The sequence below is a fragment of the Rhopalosiphum padi genome, chromosome 1 (assembly GCF_020882245.1).
Source record: "Rhopalosiphum padi isolate XX-2018 chromosome 1, ASM2088224v1, whole genome shotgun sequence".
Taxonomy (NCBI): domain Eukaryota; kingdom Metazoa; phylum Arthropoda; class Insecta; order Hemiptera; family Aphididae; genus Rhopalosiphum; species Rhopalosiphum padi.
The window spans coordinates 74,516,970-74,536,161 of record NC_083597.1 but is presented as its reverse complement, the minus strand read 5'-3'; the positions used below and the strand labels follow the sequence as shown (position 1 = coordinate 74,536,161).

Sequence of the window (19,192 nt, the reverse complement as noted above, 5' to 3'; positions counted from 1 at the left end):
GTTTAAGTAACACATAATTTAGAATTATTTCGACTACCTAATTTATTTTATTGAATTTGAGATGATGCCAGAAAAAATATAGGATACCGGAGGGGTTATATATAGCTGAACACAGGTTGACAGGCATATCCATACTTAGAGCCCATCTCTAAAACAAGAAATTTGACATTTGAACTTTTCATTGTTTTTAACCTACATCAAGAAACAGAGCTACAATTAATGCAAAAACAAAATTGACAAAAAAAAAAAAACGAATACCTGAACTGAACAATGGACCTTGCCCGTTTCACACATTAAAATGTTTTTAATTAAATTTGCACTATTATATATAGTCTGACACCGAGTATTATATGTGGAAAATTAGTACCCTTGTCATTTTTTTATTAATTAAATAATTATCTAGTACCGTATTAAAATAATGTTGTACTAAACATACATTCATATTATGTATACATATAATATAACTCACTAGGAATAATATTATCGTTACATGTTTAAAGTATTATAAAAAGCAAATAGAAAGAATTTAGTTATTCATTAATTTATGTTTTATGTGTTTCAATTTCAGATTGTTTAAATTAAATTAAATGGATAATACTTATATATATATATATATATATATATATATCTTTTGTACATTTAGTTAACAGTTTAAATGGTTTAAAATACTAATTATTAGCGTGTGTAATACGTATTATGTAACATATAATGAATATATGGGTGTATATGCCTGAGATTTATATGCTTTTATTTAATTGAATATGGTAGGTATGATGTGAATATAAATGTAATTCCAAAATATTATGAGTATTCACTTAATATATTAAATTGTATGGTTGTGATTTAGTAAAATATAATCAAGATATGACTGTTGCTTTATTTACATTTTTAAATACCATACATTTTATATATATATACATTTAATTGTTTTTGTTGTTATTATTCATTATAATTTATTATTATCATAATGATACCTATAGATTTCAATAAAAAAGTCATAGTTAACTGAAAAAATAGTTGGTTTGCTTAACTTTAATTTTTGTTTTTTTTTTTTCGAAAAAAATTTATAATTAAATTCTGAGATTCTTATTAAATTTTGGTTTTGTCTCAAAGTTATTGCATATTAATAATGCATGTTTACCATATAACACAATCCCAACTATATGAATTAACGGTTTGTTTTGCCAAACTGTATAAACAATAAACGTCATATGCTGTATATTGAAAACTTTAAGAAATATTAGATGTAGTTCTTAAACACACATTCGGAAGTACAATAGTACATGAATAATTAATAATTATATTTTTTATTCGATAATATACTATCTCTGTATTTTTTCTACTGAAAAAAACTTGGTACATCGATTTCATTTAGTTTTGTTCATGTTTATTTTATTAAACATACATAACATATAAACACTATACCTACTCCTATATACAGATATATATATACATATAGGTATAATAAATATAATAATACATTTATAATACATATTATAGGTATAAAATATTACATCATTATTTTTTAAACAATAACTATTTGATCTGGTTTAATAATATCTCTTAGTCTAAACTTTAAAATAAGTATATTTTATTTTAAGTTAAAAGACATTTGCTTATTTTTTTCAACGTTTTAATGTAGAAAACATTTTTTTATTTTAAAATATCGAAATGTCAAAAATAATAATTCAACTAACTCAACTATTTTACATAAGCTACAGCCATTTTTGCATAGACTTGTTATTTTTATTTATGGATATTAAAGAGGATTTATTTTTTTATCAAAATGGTTTGAAATACAAAATCCGTTTAAGAAATATCTTCTTTTTATGTTCTTTTACGTGTTTTATAATTTTGTTTGCATTATAAACTTTAAATATACTACTTAAACATATGATAATTCATTTCCTATTTTTATAAACATCAGTTTAACTAATTCATATATTTATTAACGGAATGCACTATTTTAAAAAGCCCGCATACATGTTTTAGTTATAAATATAACTATGTAATAATAAATAATGAAGAACTTTATGATATTATAATTATTAATCATAGAAATTATCTACAATATTTATAACTCAAATAGTTTAATTAATATAATATAATATAATATTCTAGTTAAATAACATACATGCAGGTTACTCATAAGCTAGAATAAAAATGCCTAATACAAGGCAGTGGTAAAAATGTTGTTGAACTATTATTTTAGACACATAAGATCCAAAAACTTTGTATAAATATAAATAACTACCAGACTGGCCATTTTATGACGTGTCAAGCGTATTATATTGAAACAGAAAGGCAACTTATTATTAAATCAGTGTTAATTTTACGAGTAGTTCATAGTGATTGAATGACAGCAAAATATATAGGTACTTAAATAAATATAATAATGTTTTATAATGTTGAATGTACCTAATACTTAATTCATAATATATTATAATTTATTATATTGAAGTTTAATTAACAAGTATGTTTTATTGACATAGGAATAGGTACTCAGTATCTGTTGGTGTTCATGCGCGTTGTTTGGAATCAAGTTTGTATACAATTAATACCAAAATATATTCAATATATTGTAGACGAATTGGTATCCGACTAAAACCTATTCAGAGGAAATATAGTAGAATTGTTTCCTAACTAAACATTTCAAACTTAAACTGATATAAATTGACGAGCTAACTATTAAATTTATAACTTATTAATTAAGTAAAATTAATTTGAAATTGTTATGGCTTATATTTTAGTAAAGTTATTGTACCATTTAAATAAGATCGTTTTATAGCGTATATTGTTATTTTTTTTATTTCTTTTATGTTATAAAACGTATATCAGATAATGACTTAATTCTTTGATGCCATATTTATATGATAATAAGGAATTATTTTTGTTTCTAGTTAATTGTAAGTTGAAAATAATCAATAAATTGTTTATATCTTTTTTATATGTATATTTTCCGTTATCCGAATTCAATATTTTGTATTAAGTATAGACTGCAAATAAATGTAATTCAATGTTTTCCAATAAGATATATGTAAAATAAATCTTGCATCATTTTTTCCAACTTGAGATGGGATAACGTACATTTTATACGAAAAGAATAACTCATGTGTATAATATAAAAGGTACCTCAACTACGCTGTACTACAAAATAGAGATATTACTATAGTGCTTTTTATTTATAACCATAATGAAATAATGGTTTATCGAATTTTCTTTATGCTAAAATTTAAAAAATATTTTAGTCAAAATTATTGATGTATAAATCTATTGTCGAATTTACATTCTACAAATGGGCTCAAATATCATCTATTATCTTAAATATGTAATTACTAACATTTTTTTTTTAGCTTAACAAAAAAAAATAGAACGCATTTAATAAAAACAAAAGGTATGGGATTTATTGCGAGAAATTGGTTACCTTGGGGATTTATTGTCAAGAATATTTTATTATATATTAATAATGCGTGAATATATTTTAAAGTAGACCTTTGGTTTCCATTACACTATTTCCTAATCTGTCGTTTACAATCTCGTTCAATTACAATATTATATTTTTGTTACTCTTAAGTCTAAATTCCATAATAATATAATTGACTTCTCTGTTGTACTGTCCATTTGCACTGTAGAAGTTTAGACATTCATTTAAAATTTAAGATCATGGCATTCTTTTAAAAGGAGGCATTATTTTCTACATGTTACTATAATAGGTAGAGCGAAATCAACAATTAATTTTAAGTGCTTTCTTAGGACTATGATCATTACTATAACTTATAAATTATTACATTTACAATCGAATTGTGCAGTTTTGAAGTTAATAGTTAGAATGATTTTATACAGTTAATGACTGAAAAATAAATGTTATATCACATAGGTACTGTATTAGTGATACGAGTGACGAGGTGTGTTTTTTTCTTTTTTTTTGTCTTGGTATACACTTTACACAAAAAAAAAAAAATGCAACAATTTTTAACTTTGAAGGTTGTATTGTGTTTTTGGATAAACGATTCAATATGACGTGTATTCTAAACAGGTAAAAACTAAAAATCCAAAGTGTTTTTCAAAATTACCAAGAACAACAATAAAAATTGTCAACATAAGTAGAATAAAATTCAATGAGTTAATTTAATTTTTCTTCATTCAATTTTGAACTACTAATCAACATTTGAAATGATGTTATACTAATTGTATTATTAATTATTATTTATTATCTTAATGTGGAACTATTAAAAAATTATTATTTTTGTTGCTAATAATAGTTTGTGTAGAGTTTTATTAATTTTATTTAAAAATTCTAAAGTTAGTTAAGAAAAATTATTTTATATACTCGTAGCTCATTATAGGTATGGACCCCCTAGTTAAGTTGGGCAAAATTCTCGTTAAAAATGTGTTTTATACTTCATATATAAACGATTCGTAATTATGTCTAAAGCTTGATTTTTTTTTTTAAATAAATCTCATCATAGTAACTACTTTCTATTTAAAAACAAAAACTAAGAAATAATTTTAGAATCTTGTTTTAAAATTAAAATTAAAATTTATATTTTAATATTCATATTTTATGTATCATGCACATACGTAATATAATCTACATTCATTGGTCACTATAGTGTTTACTTTAAAAATAATAATCTCTGAAACTTCAATATACTCATAAAATTAATTGAAAATATTTAAATTTAAAATGCATATAACATCAATCATACTTTTTACAGTAGGTATTTAAAATAATTATATTAAATTGATTAATTTAATGGTTCACTAAAATTCAATGGACTAATCATCAGCCACTAAATCATGTTTAAGGATAATTAGCTCACTGTCGATTCGTTTTATTTTCATTCAATGTTTAATGGTTGTTTATTCAATCAGTCATGATATCTTAATAACCTCCTTAATAAACGAGTTGAGCGATTTTAACATATTAATTATAATAATCATAACTGGTAGCAAATATTTAGCGAATTTCCCTATCCACTACATCAAGTTACCTAATTTAATATTGGTTTTTATTGTGTATGTTTTTTTTTTTTTTAATTATGCATGACGCATATGTATTGAATAGATATAATTTATAAAATAAAAAAAAATCTATTTAAAAAAAACGGCGAATCAGTTCAATTGTTTACTAGATTTTTATTGTACCTCGTCATTAAGTATCGTTATAAACAGTAATTTAACGAAGTGTGATGTAAATAATCATAATTCATTACGCATCTCTTTCACTTTATACCAATATTTAAAAAGTCAGTAACACACATACCGATAATTCAATAATTTTATGTATGATTTCATCACCTACTGTTTCTTCAACCAACTAAAATTTATCATAGGTACTTTAATAATTTTATGAATAGAAATGTCATTTTCATGGAAGAACTAGTGTAATTTATGAGGGTTGATAATCGTGTTTTTCCATAAACGTTCATACGAATTCTTTATTTTATACCTAACCAATATCAATAACAAATAAATGGACATTATATGTTTATATGGGCATATATACTATGAAGACATTGATACAATTAAATGTATGGATTATCGATATTATACAACATCAATGCATTTGTTGAAACCATTAATACTATTTGATTTACTTAATATATTTTAAAAGTTAGGTATTTTCAAAGAATCGGAGTATGCTTAATATTCATTTTAAAAATGTAATCTAAAAATTATCCGCTTGTGGATAGTCTATAATATAATAATGTAAATATTATTAAATTATTTAAAAATAATTAGTTAATTTGTAATTTTTGAATATTTTTTTATATTTATTTCGAGGGTAACTTATTATAAGCTTTTAACGAATATTGTTCAATATTTTTATTTCATCATATAGTGCTATACAATTATAACATAATTAAATATATTTTGCCCCGACTAGTTGTTGTTTAAAATATAATATATTCTCTAGTAAAGTAGTATTTATCAATACATTAACCAACAAATAATCTTTGATCATCATCTACAAGACATGATTACTATCAAAATACATGACATCTGAATATCATGTATTTTATAATGCAAATCAAGTATTTTTTTTTTTTTTTTTGTAGCTTCTAGAAAATCGAGTATATTCCTATAAAAATTCAAAAAACATAGCTTTTGATCATATTTTTCTTTCAAAATATTTATAAATATTTACATACTTTACAACTTTGAGCGAGATGAAGAATGTATTGGTTTTAATATTATGAGAGTTTTTTTGGTAACTTTTTATAGTAGAACGTGTACTCTAAATCTCAAGTTCGAAGAATATTTCTAGTAGACAATTCAATCTAGTCTGTACTTTTTTTAGTAAATATTTCGCTGTGTATACAAAACAATCAATAAGTAAAATCTATAATATTTACATAAAACTAGTTTTTGACCAAATTCGTTTTGTTCTTACGTTGTAATTCAAAAACAGATACCTAACTGTAGGCATTTTAAGTTGAATATATTTAATTTATTAAATGTTCAAATTGCATTCCTAAGATTAACAAATTGAATAAAAAGTTTGAATAAGTTTTCCTATCATTTATTTGAAAAATAAATGTAGTATGAAGTAACATTATAAACAATTTGGCCAAAATTTGTCGAATTTCCAAATTAGTTTGAAGTTATATAGACTGACATACAGTTTCTGCTAAAAATAGTTTTTTAATCGTGTATAGTGATTTATTATTAAATTAAATTTGAATCTATTGCAGTGACCCACTTAATGACAAAGAACATACAATACCTAATATGCAGAACAACTTCCTTATTTTTTTTTTTTTTTTTTATTTAATATATACTATTGATTCAGATTAGTATTGAATAAAACAGCATATAAAATAATGTATTGATAGACCAAGTTCATACTTAGAATGCAATACGGGACTCTGAAGCCTACTATATTTTGAATTTGTGTAACTGATAAACATTTACGTATAAAAGAATGATTTGACAATTAAATGTCCTGTATAATATTTATTACAAAGTAAAAGTTCAGTATGGAGTCCAGATAATGATGTATTGAAGTGTTATTTTTAACCTTACCCTTTAAGAACTGATTTATAAAGAAATATTACAATTAACATATGTTTTTATATAAATATGTTTATGATTAGACTTGGGAATATCAGTTCTGTATTTATATTTATATAACCAAGTTTTTTATTAATAAATATATAATACATTTATATTATAATATAGCAGGTATCAACAGTCCTACAAACAATGTGTTAATCAATGTAATCAAAGTGTTATAATTAGCAGATTTTAAATCAACAAAAAAAATTGTTTTTATCTGGAGATCAATTATAAAAAAAAAAAAATCAGTAATTCTAACTTTGCCGAAAACAATATTATATTATAATATATACGTAGGTATTATATTTCAGTTATGACTCAATGGACTCACTTCTTATTCGTCAACTATGTTTGATCTTGATCGAGGACAAACGTAGGTCATACGTACTTTCTAGGACTGGGTAAATATACTACGAAGACATTTATAACAATTTGACTCCCAGTCCCAGTTTTAATAAACCTAGTAGGAAATAAATAGTGGACTGATCCTCAACTGGATAGAATCAGATATGCCTGCGAGTTGTAAATATGTATATTCGACCTTCTTTTATGTCAACGGTTGAGTATGTTAAAAACACAAATTTACATTTTGTTATTTATTCAGGGCAATATACAAAATATTTGAGTACACAAAAAAATCATTAAAATAATCGTTTTTCTGTGTATGTTTATCACTTCTTCTCAAACTATAAACAGATTTATATTTGTAGTAAAAAAAAAAATAAGATTTTTTTATCATTTTAGTTTCAGAAGTTGATATTTTTTTTAATAATAAATAATATTTTATAACTATTGTATCTGTTAATGAAACAAAATTTTTAGAAATATTCTCTGTATGATATCTATACACTATTAAATAGTATTAATCTCATGGTCTTAATACAATCAGTAAAAGTGTACCTGTTAGGTAGATAATAATATGTATATTATTGAATATGATTATTTTAGTTTGAATGATTTGTTTGTATTAATGATGCTTAGACATATTATACATTTTAAAATAGTCGGTAAAATAATATCACCATAATATTATACCTTTCTGGAAAAAACAAATAGTTTGTTTTTTCACACATTGAAATGGATTTACAGTAGGTATAAAAAATAATAATCGGTATAAATGTTAATATTATTTAAATATAACACACTATAAACCAGGTAAAAGTGTTATTATTACAACTTATCGATGAGGTAATTATCTAATAAATAATTAGGTTATATGTTTAAGTAAAATATGTATTATTTATTATTATTTAACGTTATTAACAATTTGTTTGATGTTATTTTAAATATAACTGACCACGTTTGTTTAAATAAGCTATAATATAATAATTATTATTATCATTATGGGTGAAAAATGTTAATTTTATGTTTATTGTCAAATTTTAATAAGGGTATAATATTAATATAGATAATAAAATAATTAAAATTAAAAGGGAAATATAAAAAGTTTAAAGACCTTTAAGTGAAAAGTTTATCCACGTGGACGTGAGTTTCTTTCCAACTTGCTATTAGGTGATTTTGGATAGGATTAAAAATTCATTATAAATTCTGAGCCGAGCGATGAATGAAGGTATTGATTTTAAATGATTTGTGTTTTGTGCTTTAAACACTTTTTGGGACAGTAAAAATTTATTTATTTTCGAAGATGAAGGTGATTTCTGGTAAAAAATTGAATCTAATTGGTACTTTGGCAAGTCAAAAGTAAAAATTCCAAAATATAAATTGTATTATGGAAAAAAAAATAAGAAAAAGCGGGGATTTTTCACAAATCCAATTTTTAACAAAATTGATTTTTTTTTTTTTTAATAACTCAAAAATAAATAGATACTTGACATTTTTACAAAATTATTATGTTATTATTATTTATTTACAGTAAAACTTTTAAAATATTTTAACTAATTTTGAGCTATTTATAAGAAATGTTAAATTATTTTTTATTTTTAGAAATGTCGATTAAAAATTACTCACAGGATAAAAATGTTTGAAAATTTAAGCCAAATCCCTTTATAAGTTGTTTTTTTTTCAATTATAAAATTTGTAGTCTCGATTTTTTTATACGTGTTTTAAGTTACAATTTTAACAAAATTCATAAAAATCGCAAAAATTAGCATATTATTTTGTAGTTAGAAATTCATAAAATTTTTTGTTTTTATACCGAAGATTGACAATTCTACTGAAAAATATATTTTTAAATTGATACTTGAAATTTTCATCAAATGTTTATATTGTCATTTTCATTATACGATAACAACTTTTAACTGTTATTAAACTGTTTATAGTTTAATTATGATTCGTATAGTTAAAATTTGAGGACTTTACGAATATATATCTTACATATTTAACTTTTTACAGTATTATAAATACAATAAAAAATAATAAAAATTAAAATAATACATTAATATTATAAAATGCTTCTCATTTTATAAACCATACATGTAAATTATAATTTTCATATTATTTAAAATATTTTATTATGTCCAAATTAAATTATCTATAATATTAAATAATAAAATAAACTAATACACTTTTGAATATTATTATTACTTAATTTTTTTTTTTTTGGAAATTCGTGAACATGAATTTTCTTGTCGTCTATTTGCACGTGCATAACAATAACATTTAAAACTTATATTATTCTGAAAGTTAAAAGAATGAAATAAATCAATTTCATTTTGAAGGTACTTTTTATACTTTTATAATTCTACGTAAAATGTATTAAGTGACATTATATTTTATCCTACAATGAATAAAATGTATATTATTTATTCATCAAATAGGTACCTAATCGCTTTAATTATATCGAAGTAGTTACTATTGATATAAAATGTAATAAAATATAATATATAATATAAAAAAACATATTATTCTAAATGTAAGTTTTTTGAGTAAGAAAACTATTTTTAACTAAGTCGGATGATGTACTATAGATGTTTATAATATTTAATTTGTAGAATATTATTATTGCAGTATACCAAAATAGTTTTATTTAATGGTAAAAATTTTAAATTTTAATAGAATATAAAATAAATTTCTTTTTTAAATTTCTAAAGCGTATAAAGACGTGAATAATTGTGTTTTATTATTGTAAAACTACATAATAATAAAATATGGCAAAATATAAAATACATTATATAAATCTAAAATTTAATAGAAAAGTTACACATTATTTTACAATTCAGATCTACATATCCCGTGTTTATAACTGTACTTGTATTCGTTTTTCAATCGCATATTATGTAAAGTTTTGAACATTTTTCACCAATATATGTTTTACAACAATAAAAATGCATGTATGTTAGACCAATATAGTTTTCTAACTGTATTCACAAAGACTAATATAATCTACGAATTTCCTGAAATGGAATAAAATTATTTTCATAAGCAAATTATATTATATGGTCAGTATAAATGTTAGTAACCTCATCTAGTCTATAATCTCATAAGTTGTTCCACTGTCTACAACCGAAAAAACAATTACCTATATGCTTGAAAAATATTTTCCTACTTTATCACAGAAATTATTTTATTTTCTGAACATTTTATTGTATGTCTATTTATGTTTTTAATATTTTCATTATAAAAAAAAAATAAATTGGTTTACTGTATAGTTTTATAGATTTTGATTCTATCACATCATTTAATAAGTTACTGTAGCAATTAAGAAATTTATTATGTTTTAATTCAATGATAAGTCATGATACCATTCTATCATGGTTAATGAATTCAAAAGTAAAAAAATTCTATTGTTTATATAAAATAATTATTTATCAATGTAATTATAACTACGGGATAATTTTTTTCTCGTATAAATTTCCAATTATATCAAAATTTTATATTTTAATTTTAAACGTTTATACAACTCGCATAAATGATAATACATAATACATATATAATAATAAGCTTTAGGATAAGCTATTTTCATTTTTTTTTTTAATTTCACTTAAAACAATTTTTAAAAATATGTGTTATCTAGAAACTACCTACATGTTAATAAAGCTATTTCTCCTGATTATAAATATAACCACATTTAAAAAAAAATACATTCATCTCACTGCTCAAAATTTAAAATAAATTATTAAGAAATTTATATCGGGTATCTATATTTTACGTATTGTATGAATACGTAAAAATTATTAGAATGTTATAATAATCAGTGATATTGGTTGTATAATAAATAATAATATTATACCTAAACTATATTATATGTTTGTGTGTGTTTATATAACATTCCATACATTTCTTTGAAATACTCTGATTGTATTTTGTTGATTACTAATATTGTTGAACTATGGTATTCATCAACACCATAAGGCATATAACTATAGATTTTAAATTGTATTTATTGAATTATTATATTTTTAAAACATGAATGAATGAAGCCTCTTATTGCGTATTGTATATAATTTTTTTCTTAATAATTTTGTGGTAAATTACCTATCTTTAGTCACTCGTAATATAGACTTTATTCATTGTTCTTTTGACGTTTCTTTCTACTGTCAAAAATTGTTCTGTACCAATCTGAAAAATATACAAAAGTATACATGGATTATTATTATTATTATTTTTTTTTTAATGATTATTGAAGTTCTAATTATCTACGTAGCAAAAATAATTACAATAAATTAGCACAAATTTATACACTATTTTTAAAATTCATTATATCTAGAACTATGTATGACATTATTTAGATGCACAAGTACTTGCTGATAAATTAATTGATGTGAGATTGAAGGTAGATAAATTATGTTTTGTGATATTTTGTTGCCAGACGGTGAACAGTTTCTATCATTTTCAGTATTTTAGGTCTCTTGAGAATTATTATACATTTTACCAGGGACAGAAGCAATAGGTTATATATAAGTCTGGATACAAGCATAGCTTTGAGATGGCTTGATACGGTCCCAGATGTGTACACTATCTTTTCAAATGAACCTTAACAGAGGTTTATATAACATTGGATTTGTGTGAATCGAAAGTTTTGATTTTTGTTTTTAAATTGGTTCGTATTGTATAAAGCCTGATATTGAATGCTTATTTTACCTTGTGTCATAACAGGCCAAAAAAATTATTAGTTTGTAAAAATAGTTCAATAGCTTAGTTTTTGTGCTTATACTTATAATATTAATGACTACGCATGGAAACGATATAAGATATTAGAAAAGATGACCTTCATTATAATCATTATTTATAATTATATATATATTTGATTTATATCTTATTTAGAACTTTTCTTAAGGTATAATTTTGTCTACTTAAACAAAATACATAGTTCATTTAATTGTAGTTAAATTATTAGGAAACAATCTTACGATTATTTTTTAACTATTTTTTTTTCAAGCTATTTATCTTCGTTTTGTTTGGTTTTGGTACAACGAATTGTTTAGATACTACTTTAATCTGCAATATATATTTGTAAATGCATCTTCTATCTACAGGTGCATTTAGGAACATATTGATTTTTTCTAAAAATATTGCCGTTTTTGGAAATATTTTCTTATTTTTACAAAATCCTAGTACAAACACCTATGTACTTTTGTAAATTACAAAAAAAAAAAATATTATCGGAAATTAAATAAAAACAATTTTGTTTTTTGATCGAACTAGAAATATACAATTATAGACTTGAAATTTTCACTAAATATATATTTTATATCTATACAACATATATTATTTATATTAGCATAAAATAATATTCAAAATTGTTTTGGCCCTTTTCATGCTATTTATATGTGTTTTATTTATTGTTTTTGATTGTGTATGAAAATATCTTGAAAATTAAATACAAGGTTTCTTATCAACTGTAATTTTAATAATTTCCTTCATATTTCGTATAAAGTCCAGCTTATCAAAATCATCAATTGCGTATTTCTATGACTGTTATGTTTAAAACGTTTTGCGATTTATATGTTAGCTGTATTTTTTATTGGTAAATTACCTTTACTTACAAGAAACGATCAAGAAGAATAAATACTGTTTGGGATTTGGCACAAGATGTGCTATTTACTTTGAAATCCAGATTTAACATGAGCTAATATCATATAGTCTGAATTTATAGAAAATATATACTTGCACACCTAAATCAATAGTGAATACCTACATATGAGATATACTACGAAATGTTATGAATACGATATAACATGAGCTATTGCAATACGTAGTTGGGTTACAAATTGGAATCAACTGCAAAAGAGATAACGATAAAACATCAGTGAATTGTGATTAAATATATCAATAACAGTCATGTATATATATAATAATATATGATTACAATAGCTTTAAACAATAAAGTGTTTAAAATCATGTAATATTAATAATTAAAATAAATGACCACTTTTAGACATATTTTAAATTTTATCACTGAATTAAAAAAAATAAAATGTTTATGTTACAGTAAAAGACGTTAAATTTATATTAACGTTATTAACCAGCAATTTACGTTAATAGATAATAATGAATATTTTGCTAGGCCTATAATCTTAATTAGTAAGGATTTACGTATAAATTCCAAGCAATATTAGTTAATTGTATGTTAATTATATTTAACTTTTTATATTATAATTATTTATTTTTATATGGTAATAAACAATGTCATTTCAAATTGCATAATTTTCCAACTACTCGACAGGTGTATTTTTTCGTGTTACACTTCGTCTTACAGTTAGAAACGAGTTATTATAGTCACGTTTTTTTTATTAATTATATCAGATATAATATTGTTAAATTTGTTTTCTATTTCACGTTCATCCCCATTGAATTGTATTAATCGTACAATTTAAAGAGAATTAACTCAACAATGGTGTAACAATATAATGATCCGATGCGTACCGTGAAAGATTGACAACAATATTATCTACAATAGTTACAATAAAATAGTAACTATAGTAAGCCCCACAAAGCATTTTATTACTAGTGGTTGTAGTTAAATATAGTACAAACCTATAGTAGATATTGTACATCAGTTATTCTATCTACTACTGCTAAAATACTATAAAATACCATTGATATAACATTAAAACAACATTTTCCATCGCGTTTAGAAATTATCAATAATCAAACCCAATAATAATAAACCACGATAATTTCTAGTTTGACAGGAAACTATGTTATTAACTAAAAAAATAACGTTATTTTTTATGTATAAGATTATTTGATATCATGTATATAATCAGTGAGATAAATTAAGATAGCAAAGTATTAAAATATAATCGAACCAGTGATAACTGATATGTGTTCAAATAAAAATTATTTCTAATAAATAAAAAAAATAAAAATTGTAATATAATTTTATTGTAAAAATTAATAATTTAATATGATATTTTATATTATGAGGAATTTTAAATGATAATATATAAGTAGGTAATATTGAATTGTATTAAAGGTAAATTCATTACTCTTTTAGATGTAAAATATGGAGTATTTTTTAAACGAATGGACATTGAACCATTGTTCATCAAAACGTTAGACTAAACATGATATAAGAAATACAATTTTATAAATCAAGCTCGCAAAAAAGGGAAATGTTTAATAGTATTTTATTTACCAAAAAGTATTAAGAATGCAAAATTATACCTATACCCAAAAGGGAATTTTACAATTATTTAAAATTTTATTTGATGTAGATTTTCTGTAAGTTAATAATGTTTTTTTTATGTATTTTAAAATACAAAATGTATATTATATTATAAAGAAATTACAGTTTATTTATCAAAAATCCTTAGATATAAAAATTAAACATTTTTTAATTTTTTTACTACAAACTACTTGTAGTTTGTAATTTTCGTGATTTAAAGAAATTTCATAATAATTTTAACTTAAAATACTTATGAAAAAAATTGTGAGTATGTCTGCATAAGATACAAGAAAAATCTATGTATAAATGAGATTTTTAGAAAAAAAATAATGGAAATTATTCCGTTTACAGAAAAAGATAAGAAATGTTAATTTAAACATTTGATGTAAATTTCAAATGTCTAAGGTTATTAATTGTTTTTGAATTACAATAAAAAATTAAACATTCAAATTTTTAAGGTTTTTTGACATACTTCGTCAAAATTTAAAATTTAAAAATTTATAAAAAAACTATTGTAATTGTCAGTTTTTGATATTTTTTAATCGTGGAATCATTTAATAAGAATCTCGTATCTAGTTGACAAGCTTTTTTAAGCATTCATAATTTTTTTATCGATATTTACAAAATAAATTGACAATTTCAATTTTCTATGAATAGCTTAAAAAAGTAAAAATATTTAAAAAATGATATAATATATATTATAATGATGATATAAACTTTGTAAAATTCTATTTTATATGATTGTTAGTTTTTGAATTATAAAATAAAAATAATTAAATTAATTTTAAAATTGGTTTAGAGTAAAAATTCCCATTTACCCTTAATTTTTTGTTTGTTTTCCTGATTATAAAAAAAAAATAATTGGAAATTTTTAATTTTAATTGTAAAACACATCCAACTTGCTATTCAAAACAACTTTCGAAGTTTAAAATTAAAATATTTTATCTACTAAATATCGCATGTGTACCAAAAAAATAAAACACATACTATAAAATCGTACATTTTTCGTTCTGTTTAAAATTCTAGATATCTTATAACATCATAAATTGTGAAAATCATATTAAGTGAAATTAATATTAATATTTTTGCTAATTGACACTTGAAATCTTTTTCCAGCGTCTTGTATTCTATATAGAATGCAACAAGTCTAATGTAAATGATCCTTTATACTACACACTACATCGTAGTATTGAAAAGTGTAGTTCAACACGCACATACACACCGTATATAATGTGTAAAATATTAAAAATATTTAAAAAACATCCCATATTTATCTCATGATATATTCCTCTAAAAATCTATTTTAAATAACTACAAAATACAATAATTCATATACCTATATATATATATATATACAATATATATTTACAGTAATTTACCGTTGTAAATTATTAACAAAAAGTACCATCATTAATGCACTTTATTTTTAATTTTTAGTAAAATGCCTTACAGCTTACCTTTTTTTTTTTGTAACTATAATTTTAATAATACAGACATTTGAAACACAAATACTTTCATTTCAGCCGTAGTAAAAAAATTAAAAGCGAGCGAACTTCTTCTCGTATATTGTTGTACTTTTTATTTATATTTTATGAAAATATGTTTCACTTCAATTTAAAATAAATCATATTATTATACAAGTTGAATGTTTACTTCTGGTTATTGTAGGTATTTAATTATAACCGATTATAACCATATTCAAAAACACGAAATCGTCGAAAACATGTAATTATGTGGGTGGGCCATCGCCAAAAATATTCGGCAATACCTTGGAATAATTTCAATTTATGAACGAAATCAAATAAATCCGACTAAGATGAATATTAAGGAAAATTAAGTGTTCCCCGTCATAGGTATTCATGATGAAGTTAATAAAATGTGTTGAATAGTCAAGTATTCACTGTTGAATCCATCTAAAAAAAAGTTCATTAAATTTATGAATCCACTTTAAGTGGATTATTTGTTTGCAAAAGTTATTTAACTCAAGTACCAAGTGTCGAGTATAAACCAATGTCTTTAAAATACATTTCATCTAATTTGACACACTTTTCAGTTCCGTCGTACTTTTGTGATTTTGAGATGTTATGTTATGTTATGTTGTAAAAAATGACAAAAAAATTAATTCTTTTCTTCAAATTTTTAATAAATTGAATGCTTTTAAATTAAGGTATTTTGCTCCATTAAATAAGACATTTTTCTGCACATTTTCATTTAAAAAAAATAAATGTATTTGATAAACACGTTGTTTCAAAAATTACTCAAAATATAATTATATTTTTATAGAATTGACAACTGATATTGTATTATAATTTTTTTTTTTAGTCTTATTATTTATTACTCACATATTTATAGCATTATTCTGTAATAGCTTTTGATGAGAACGCAAGTTAAGGTATTATAATTATTGTAATCGTAGTTTAATGATGTTTTAATTAAAATCTCGTAACACTTTATTGTTAGTCAATTCATTATAAGTTATTTAGTTAAACAGCTATTGTTTAATGAATTAAGTAAATGCTTTATTTACTTTGTTTGAAAATTAATATCATTGAGTTATTATAACTACAATAATGAATTATATTATACAATTCTATAATATTATCTTAATAGTTTGTTGTCACTTACTACTCTATATTACTACTCTACTTTTATATTATATATCTTTATAAAAAATATAACATAAAAGTTTAAAGTATACCTTAATATAAATATAAATGACAATATATTATACAAACGATATAATCAATAAAATATTATCAGTTGTACACACATTTTTCCACTTTAAATGTAAACCCATAACTAATCTATTTGTATATTTTATAATATTCAGGTATAATTACAATTTTAATTATGATTTCACACAAAATGATATAGCAATTAAAAAGAATATGATGATATATAAAAAAATATATATATTAATAATTAAAAAAAAAAATTAAATAGTCTAAATGATTCATGATATTATAATGACTATTTTGACAATAAATAAATAAATAATAAAAACACATTTAACATTCAAACAGTTAAATTAATTTCTAATAATAATTTATTATGATTAGTGGCTTTTAAGTTGTTGATGAAATCAAAATAATAGTATTTACAAGTATTCAAACTATCAAAACAATTATATAATGATTTATGGAAACATATTCAAAATAATGTTTATAAAATATATTGTATAGGTACTATGTTTAATGCTATACGACCTATTTGCAGTAACATTTATATAAAAAGTATATTTTTTATAATGCCATACAAATTTAGACACACGTCAAGTGAGTTTTAAATGTTATTTAACTAATGCTTCTTAATATATTTTAAATGTAAACTATATGTTAATTATATTTACATACAATGTGATTTATTTTTATGTCATCACTTATTTTACTGGAAAACTATAAGTAAATTTCATTAGAAATATCTTCTTAGTATAGTAGGAAAGTTGTCATAATACTTCAATACTTCTGAGTAAATACTATACTTCTAAAAGTAAAAAGTACTCTGAGATATAATAAGAAATTTTCTGTCCTACTACTTAAACTCTAGGTCCTAGAACAATGGTATTTAACCCAATATCCCCTGTCTTTATTTTTGGTCCACGAAATCGTTTTAAAAATAATATATATTTTTAGTAAATTGTTGATCGTTTAAATTATGATTTTTGCGAATGACGACTAATAAGGTTTAAGACCAATGTTCTAGTAGCTACAAGAGAGGACTGCAAAATTTTAAGTCTTAATATCCCAAGGGTTAAAAGTTATGATTACTTGTATTTAAATCAAAAAATCGTATCTTAATACTATCTACATAACAACAACAACAAAAACTTCTTTTAAAACAATTGAAAGTTGGAGAATAATAATTCATAAATTAATAAATAAATAGTTCATATAATAAAAATTATAAATATATGCGTAAGTTAAAAATAAAATATCTACTTCATTCACTCTAATTTCCTAATTTATATGTGCCTGAACTGTGAAGATAACGGTCAAATAAATAGTACGGTTGTTACTATATATACAATATATTTTGTGAATATTTACCTTATAAAATGAAGTAAAGAAAAATAATATATCCACTTTAATTCTCAAATATATATAAAAAAAAAGGAGTTTTATGTAATTGTGATTATCTTGAAAATTATCGTACTGATTTTTCAAAATTTCCAAAATATAAATGTGTCAAGCTTCTTGAAGGTCAACAATAATATTTTTATTCGCATCATATCTTGTTTTTCAAACGTTTAAAAAAACCAATCAAATCATGAGAATAAAACAAAATTAAGTCACGCTCTCTCTTTAAAACAATATTGGCTTACAGTTCCAAAACTTTATAACGTATTTCAAATCTATGATAAATCCGTTTTACTTTTTTTCTAAACAATGATGAATTAAATAGTAAATAGTAAATATATTATCCAAAAGTTATAAATACTCATTTCAAATAACCAGAAAATTCTTCAATACATTTTTGAAACGAAAAATATTTAAGTTTCACTAGCGAAAATACTTGTTTATAATTATTATTAATATGCATTTTATATGTAAAATAAACAAA

The 19,192-nt window shown here is 22.0% G+C and overlaps 1 protein-coding gene across 2 annotated transcripts in view; it reads right to left on the bottom strand.

The window, feature by feature from the left end:
• The window catches only part of LOC132918081 (RYamide receptor-like), a 55,263-nt gene that overhangs the window by 32,116 nt on the left and 3,955 nt on the right, over positions 1 to 19,192 (bottom strand). For both annotated transcript variants that reach the window (XM_060979162.1, XM_060979161.1), the window contains exon 2: positions 11,497 to 11,580. The gene's annotated coding sequence lies outside the window, so the exon portion shown is untranslated. The remainder of the gene's footprint in view (positions 1 to 11,496; positions 11,581 to 19,192) is intronic.